We start from the raw sequence: 9,343 nt of genomic DNA on the forward strand, positions 1-9,343 counted from the left end.
TTCCTGCAATACCATGGGAACGAAATTCTCTGTTATTTGGATGCACCATTTTCAAAGTCACCAACCTAAAATAGTTTGCTTTTGCTTCTGCTTCATATATATTATGTTTAATAAGTTTGACATTATAGTAGCCGATAGTGGTATGAACGTTAAACCTTTCATTAATATCAATAATTCGTAAAAAAAAAATGTATAGTAATTTTTTTCAATGTGTTAGAAAAGTTAATAAAAAAAATAGAAAAATGGCATATGTATGTTGTATGTAACTCTTACTCTAAATCAAATTTATGTGAAATGCTAGTAGCATATAGAATACCATCCCAATAAAACAAAGCCAAAGAAGGTTTAACTCTTCGTCTAAAACTTCAGCATTTCCCTACATTACATTAACACATACGTCTTTTAGATTTATAAAAAAAATATAATGTATAAATAAAACAAAAATAAATTAAAGTTGCCACGACATCATGAGCTACAAGATTCCGCATGAAGAAAAAAAATGACCAAGGGTAATTTGAATAATGAGAACTTAGCCATGCCAAAACCCTTTCCAATTCTTGGCTATAATTTGGTCTATTTTTATTTTTCACCCATTGGGTCCACGAAGAGCTAATACATGGATATCATGTAGAAATGTGCTAAAGTCCTCTTAAAGGCCAACACGTTTGATGATATTCTATATCGAAGCAGAGATACGTGGGCATGCAAACGAAAAGTAGTACGACAAGAAGGGGTCAGAAACAAGGAATGCTTATATATGGTCGTGAAAACATCACTGTACAATAAATAAAACCAATAATTAATCATTAACATAAATTAAAACAATAAATAAAAATTAATATTTAAATAATCTTACTCATGAAATGCTAGTGTATCGCTTAAAACATCAATAAGCACTTCGAAATCATTAGTTTGATTCATTTCTAGCCCATAACAGTTGCTCAAAAAGTCGTGCACGACACGTGTAATATTATTATGGATAAACTGAAGATCTAGTCCCATATTGTCATGACATGACTTTGTGATTTTCCTTCTATCATTCACCACTGCTACATTATCCATACCAAATCCATCTTCCAGCTTCTTTAATGATACCAAGTATTGAATAGCTTCAAACATGTCACTAGATAGGAAATATTAAAAAAATAAAAATAGATAAAATAAAAAAATTAAAAAGTAAAAAAATATGTATTATAAAAATACCATAGAATCAATATCAATTCTTGGTTAAGTCTGTTTCTAATTACAAGTTGGTGTTGTCCTATCCAATCTTGTTGGCTGATGTGGAGTTAAAAAAATATTATACGTTGTCTAGATTTTACAAAACTATGACAGCCAACTAACACATACTGCTTATCCAAAGTTCCCGCAATATCATAGGGACGAAATTCTCTGTTATTTGGATGCACCGTTTTCAAAGTCACCAACCTAAAATAGTTTCCTTTTTCTTTTGCCTCATATATATTGCCTTTAATACGTTTAACATTATAGTAGCCGATAGTGCTACGGACGTTAAACCTTTCATTAATATCAATAATTCGTAAAAAAATATGTAGTAATTTTTTTCACAATCTATCCACTGCACATCGAGAGTCTCCATGTGTTCGAAAAGTTAATAAAAAAAATTGGCATAAGTATGTGTTATGTAACACTTACTCTAAATCAAAATTATGTGAAATGCTAGTAGCATATAGAATACCATCCCAAGAAAACAAAGCCAAAGAAGGTTTAACTCTTCGTCTAAAACTTCCGCATTTCCCTACATTACATTAACACATCTGTCTTTTAGATTTATAAAAAAAAAATGTATAAATAAAAAAAATATAAATTAAAGTTGCAACGTAATCCTGAGCTACGAGATTCCCCATCAAGAAAAAAAAAAAGGACCAAGTGTAATTTCAAAAATGAGAACTTGGTCATGCCAAAACCCTTTCCAATTCTTAGCAATAATTTGGCCTATTATTATTTTCCACCTATTGGGTCCATGAATAGCTAATACATGGATATCCTGCAGAAATATGTGCCAAAGTCCTCTTAAAGGCCAACACGTTTGATGATATTCAATATCGAAGCAGAGATACGTGGGCGAGCAAACGAAAAGTAGTACGGCAAGAAGGGGTATAAGCAATTTGAAATCATTAGTTTGATTCATGTCGAGCCCATAGCGGTCGTTCAAAAAGTCGTGCAAGACACGTGCAATATTATTATGGACAATCTGAAGATCTAGTCCCATATTGTCATCACATGACCTTGTGATTTTCCTTCTACCTTTCACCACTACTACATTATCCATACCAAATCCATCTTCCAACTTCTTTGATGATACCGAGTATTGAATAGCTTCAAATATGTCACAGGATAGGAAATATTAACCAAATCAAAATATATAAAATAAAATAAATTAAAAAGTAAATAAATATGTATTATAAAAATACCATAGAATCAGTATCAATTCTTGATTAAGTTTGTGTTTAATTACAAGTTGGTGTTGTCCTATCCAATCTTGTTGGCTGATGTGGAGTTAAAAAAATATTATACGTTGTCCAGATTTTACAAAACTATGATAGCCAACTAACACATATTGTTTATCCAAAGTTCCCGCAGTATCATAGGGACGAAATTCTATGTTATTTGGATGCACCATTTTCAAAGTCACCAACCTAAAATAGTTTCCTTTTGCTTCTGCTTCATATATATTGTTTTTAATATGTTTGACATTATAGTAGCCGATAGTGCTACAGACGTTAAACCTTTCATTAATATCAATAATTCGTAAAAATATATGTAGTTATTTTTTTCACAATCTATCCACTACACATTGAGACTCTCAATGTGTTAGAAAAGTTAATTAAAAAATTAAAAAATGGCATAAGTATGTTGTATGTAACACTTACTCTAAATCAAATTTATGTGAAATTCTAGTAGCATATAGAATACCATCCCAAGAAAACAAAGCCAAAGAAGGTTTAACTCTTTGTCTAAAACTTCGGCATTTCCCTACATTACATTAACACATACGTCTTTTAGAATTATAAAAAAATAATGTATAAATAAAGCAAAAATAAATTAAAGTTGCCACGACATCATGAGCTACAAGATTCCCCATGAAGAAAAAAAATGACCATGGGTAATTTGAATAATGAGAACTTGGCCATGCCAAAACCCTTTCCAATTCTTGGCTATAATTTGGTCTATTATTATTTTTCACCCATTGGGTCCATGATTACTACTCAAAAAGTGTTATTTCATAGCTTGTAATTAACTCTTTTAAACACTTTTCAGTAGTAGTTATTGCCTTTTAACCTAATTAACATATTAAGGACCTTTGCAAGCACTTCTAATCAATTTGTGTTAAGTTTTGGTGTTTTGATAGCTTTTTGATCACCAAAACAATATGAGATTGAGGAGAGTTATTTGGAATCCATGGCAAAGCAATGGAAAGCTCAGAAACATGAAGAACCAAACCTTTGAAGTCCTTTGCCATAAGCAAATCTGGAATGCAAGGAGGGGAAGTAAAGAGAAATCTGCCATGAAGCATTTTTTATGACAGTCATGTCAGCCACTTTTGGAGCACTTCCTGAAGTCCAATTTATGCATGCTATATGTCGTTTCAAAGCTTAGGAAGTCAGCAATCCAATGCTTCAAACGGTGAGCAATTAAAATCTGAAATGAAGGAGTTACAGCTGTTGGAAGCCGAACACCGCAAGCTGAAAGCCAACTTCGCAGCGCTGCGAAATCAGCCTTTTGCTGCGAAGTGATTTCGCAGCCCTTTTTGTGCATCTGCGAGACCTCGTTTTCACCTGCGAAATGGTCGTTAATGCTTCCCGATATTTGCGACCGACACTTTGAGATATTTTTCTTCATATGTTTGTTGTCTAAATCCCCAAACTCTCCTTGTAAGCCACCAATTATAGGATTCCTTAACTATTAAGTTAGGAAAAAGGGTAAATATCCATGTAATAATTATTATTGTAATTTTCATATAAATAGCTCTCGGGAGCCTGTTCTCGAGAGGAAGACGACGGACCTTTTGTAAAAGTTTGAAAGAAAGTAAAATACAGAGCTTTGCTCTGCCTTACCTTCTCAATTTGATTGTATTTTTCATTTACTAGTTATGCACTCTCTGAGGAAGAATTAGTAGCTTTGTGGTTTCAACCATGAATGAAGAGAAAGTGTGATCCTTTAGTGTTTTCTATATTTTTAGTTAACTTAAAACGCCTTGGAGTCACCTAGGCCAACACTTGGTAAGGCAAGTGATCTCTGTCCATGGAGATGCACTAGTTTACCCGTTGCGAGCCTCTAGGAGGTGACTTGAAGGTAGGATTTTCTAGAATTGCCAACACTTGGTAAGCTTTTGGACTCCAAGGAGACATCCATTAGTTACCTCTTGCGAGCTTGAGAAGGGAAGTCCAAGGTTAAAGATCACCTTGAATGGTAAATGCTAAGTGAGAGGCACGAACCATTGCAAGTTGCATCAGTGAGAGGGAATTAGAGCTGAAATCCAATTAAGGGATGCATCTGTACAACACCGGTTAGAGAATTGACTATATGTTAATTTCTAATGTGAGGAAATGAACCAACTGACCAGAGCTATGTTTTCGCATGAGGAACCTCCCCTGTGAACCTAAATCTCCAAGGAATGTTTTTCTTCATAAGTAATTTCCATTACTTGCTGTGCCGTTAGTTTAAATCTAAAACTTTTTCAACCAAAGTTTGTGATTTATTTCTTAAGCTAACCTTGAAATGAAATAGCACCAATTCATTTTGAATTGGTATCATTTGTAATTTGAAAACCCTTCCCAGTGAACGATCCTAGAGCCACTATGCTATAGTAACTTTTTCTTTGCTACCTTAGTATATGGTGTAATAGGTTATAAATTTTGTTGATTACTCCCTCAATCAAGGAGCACCAGCTGGACACGAATTAGCTGAGACACCAATTAGGCACGAATCAGTCCACGAATAGTTAATACATGGATATCCTCCAGAAATATGTGCCAAAGTCCTCCTAAAGGTGATTCGACTCATGGTAGCTTAGCTTTAAAGGCGTATCAACAAAATTTATACCTTAAATACTATTACTAAAGTAGTCAAGCTACTATAGCATAGTGGTTCTAGGATCGTTCACTGGGAAGGGTTTTCGCAAACACTAGTGATATTCAAATTAGGAAAATAGGTGATTTTCTTATGGATGTTAGCTTTAAAAGAAGATGTAAATGTTTTAGAAAGATTTAAACTAATCTAAGCTAACATTAAAGACTAAAATGAAAGGGTGTAAAAACAAGTTTCTCAAAGATAGGATAGCTATGCTCTGGCTCTTATGCAAATTGGAAATCTCAGGATAGGCTCCTCGTGTTGGGGTTGCAACTATGGTGATGCTTGCTTCCCGAACCGGTATGGATTTAGCAAATCAAGTTTTAATCCTTTAAAATGGCAAAACAGATGGTAGTGAATTTCATCAATGGTTATTCACCTTAGACTTCCTTTGAATGGCTCGTAAGAGATAACTAATGGTCTAAAGCCAAAAGCTTACCAAATATTGGCAACTCAAAGTCATTCCAAGTGATAAACTCACCTTTCAATGGCCATTGAAATTGGTTCTAACGAATTAATACAAAACTTGGAATTGAAAACCTCACCTTCCAATAGCTCGTAGGAGATAACTAATGGATAGAAATCCAAAAGCTTATCAAGTATTGGCCGTTGGAAGTTGTCCTAAGGAAATAAAAACCAAACTTTGCATTAATGAACCTTTAATGAAAAACGTCTACCTTACCTTCCGGGTGCGAGAAATTTCCATGGGATTGCATCCAAGCCATCATATAACATCCATACTTTGAGAAACTAAAAGTTTTAGCCAATCATCCTCTAAGGAAAAGCCCTCAGAGGCTGTTTGGCTACTAAGAAAATAGAAATGGGGAAGAACAGGAGAAACGAGAGAGCTCTGTAAAAATTCTAAGTGTAAAACGTAATATATCTTCTATATATTCCAAGAGGTGATTTCCACCCATTATATAGTCTTTACAAAAGCAAAAGCTTGTGATTGGTTAGTTACAAGGATAAGAAAGGAAATTACATCACAAAATACAAAGGAAAATATCTAAAGTGGAATCGGCAAAAACAGAGGAAAATTCGCAACACGCATGGGTTATGCGAATTTTGAAGGTGTTATGCGAAATTTTCGCATAACCTGGAGCAGTTGCCTTCCGAAGGCCATATCTTCCTCATTTCAACTCCAAATCATTCACGGTTTGAAGCGTTGGATTCTTGACTTCCAGAGATTTGAAATGGTATATAGTATGTAAAAAATGGACTTCGGAAAATGCTCCAAAAGTTCGAAAGAAGACTGCAGCTGCTGTCCTCTTTGCTTCTCTTCACTTTGCTTGCTTTTCCTCTTTTCCATTGTTCTTTCCTTGCATACTTTGAACGACTTTGGCAAAGGGCTATGAAGCTCCAAAGCTTGGTTCTTCATTAATTTGAGCTTCCAAAAGCTTTGCCATAACTTGTCCAAGTAGCTCCTCCATCATTTGGCATGCTTGAATTGATTCATAAGCTGATAAAAACATGCAAACTTGCCACAAAATGGTTAAAACCAATTACTAAGGACCTTAATGAATTAATTGGGTTAAATGAATATGATTACTACTCAAAGGTGCTTAAAACCATTATAATTAGGTCTACAAAATAGCACTTTTTGGTAATAATCAAAAGGCCAACACGTTTGATGATAATCTATATCGAAGCAGAGAAAGGTGGGCGAGCAAACGAAAAGTAGTACAACAAAAAGGGGTCATAAATAAGGAATGCTTATGTGTGGTGGTGAAAACATCACTGTACAACAAATAAAACCAAAAATTAATTATTAATATAAATTAAAACAATAAATAAAAATTAATATATGAAGAATCTTACTCATGAAATGCTGGTGGATCCCTTAAAACATCAATAAGCAATCTGAAATCATTAGTTTGATTCATGTCGAGCCCATAGCGGTCGTTGAAAAAGTTATGCAAGACATGTGCAATATTATTATGGATAAACTGAAGATCTAGTCCCATATTGTCATCACATGACCTTGTGATTTTCCCTTCACCGTTCACCACTTTTACACTATGCATACCAAATCCATCTTCCAGCTTCTTTGATGGTACCAAGTATTGAATAGCTTCAAACATGTCACCATATAGGAAATATCAACTAAATAAAAATTTATAAAATAAAAAAACATTAAAAGTAAATAAAATATTTATTATAAAAAATACCGTAGAATCGATATCAATTCCTGTTTAAGTCCATGTTCGATTACAAGTTGATGTTGTTGGATCCAATCTTGTAGGCTAATGTGGTGTTGAAAATCAATTATACGCTGTCCAGATTCTACATAACTATGATAGCCATCCAAAACACACTGTTTATCCAAAGTTTGTGCAATATCATAGGAACAAAATTCTCTATCATTTGGATGCATTGTTTTCAAAGTCGCCAACCTAAAGTAGTTTCCTTTTCCTTCTACTTCATATATATTGTCTTTAATATGTATGACATTATAGTATTTGATAGTTCTACGAACGTTAAACCTGTCATTAATATCAATCAATCGTAAAAAAATATAGTAATTTTTTCACAATTTATCCACTGACCACTGAGACTCTCAAAGTGTTAGAAAAGTTAATAAAAAAATAAAAAAATTGGCATAAGTATGTTGTGTGCAACACTTACTATTAGTCAAATTTATGTGAAATGCTAGTAGGATATAGAATATCATTCCAAGAAAACCTGGCCAAAGAAGGTTTAACTCTTCCTCTAACACTTGACCATTTCCCTACATTACAAAAACACATATATCTTTTAGATTTATAAAATAAAATTGTTTATATATAAAATAGAAATAAATTAAACCTGCCACGACATCATGAGATACAAGATTTCTCATGATGACAAAAAATTACCAGGGGTAATTTGAATAATGAGAACTTAGCCATGCTAAAACCCTATTCAATTCTCGGCTATAATTTGGTTTATTATTATTTTTAACCCATTGGGTCCATGAAGAGCTAATACATGGATATATTGCAGAAATATGTGCCAAAGTCCTCCTAAAGGTCAACATGTTTGATGATATGCTATATTGAAGTAGAGATACGTGGGCGAGTAAACGAAAAGTAGTACGATAAGAAGGGCTCATAAATAAGGGATACTAATGTATAGTTGTGAAAGCATAACTATAATTAATATAAATTAAAACAATAAATAAAAATTAATATAAATTAAAACAATAAATAAAAATTAATATATGAATAATCTTACTCATGAAATTTTGATCGATCCCTTAAAACATCAATAAGCAATCTGAAATCTTTAGTTTGATTCAAAAAGTCGTGCAAGACTCGTGCAATATTATTATGGATAAACTGAAGATCTAGTCCCATATTCTCATCACATGACCTTGTGATTTTCTCTCTACCATTCACCATTGCTACATTACCCATACCAAATCCATCTTCCAACTTCTTTGATGATACCAAGTATTGAATAGCTTCATACATGTCACCGGTTAGGAAATATTAACTAAATAAAAATATATAAAATAAAAAAACATTAAAAATTAACTAAAATATTAATTACAAAAATACTGTAGAATTGATATAAATTCTTTCTTAAGTCTATGTCTGATTAAAAGTTTGTGTTGTCGTATCCAATCTTACAGATTGATGTGGAGTTAAAAAACAATTAAAGGTTGTCCAAATTTTATAAACTATGATACCAAGCCTACACATACTGCTTATCCAAAGTTCCCATAATATCATAAGAACGAAACTCTCTATCGTTTAGATGCACTATTTTCAAAGTCACCAACCCAAAATAGTTTCCTTTTGCTTCTGCTTCATATATATTGTCTTTAATAAGTTTGACATTATAGTAGCTGATAGTGCTACAAACGCTAAACCTATCATTAATATCAATCATTCGTAAAAAAATATATACTAATTTTTGTCACAATCTATCCATTGCACATTGAGACTCTCAAGGTGTTAGAAAAGTTAATAAAAAAATGGCATAAGTATGTTGAATGCGACACTTTCTATTGATCAAATTTATGTGAAATGATAGTACCATATGGAATACCATCCAAAAAAAAAACAAGCAAAAGAAGGTTTAACTCTTCGTCTAAAAGTTGACCATTTCCCTACATTACATAAAGACATATATCTTTTAGATTTATAAATAAAAAAATGTATAAATAAAACAAAAATAAATTAAACTTGCCACGACATCATCAGCTACAAGATTTCCTATGAAAACAAAAAATGACCAAGGGTAATTTGAATAATGAGAACTTGGC

Source organism: Vitis vinifera, chromosome 15 (genome assembly GCF_030704535.1).
Source record: "Vitis vinifera cultivar Pinot Noir 40024 chromosome 15, ASM3070453v1".
NCBI lineage: Eukaryota > Viridiplantae > Streptophyta > Magnoliopsida > Vitales > Vitaceae > Vitis > Vitis vinifera.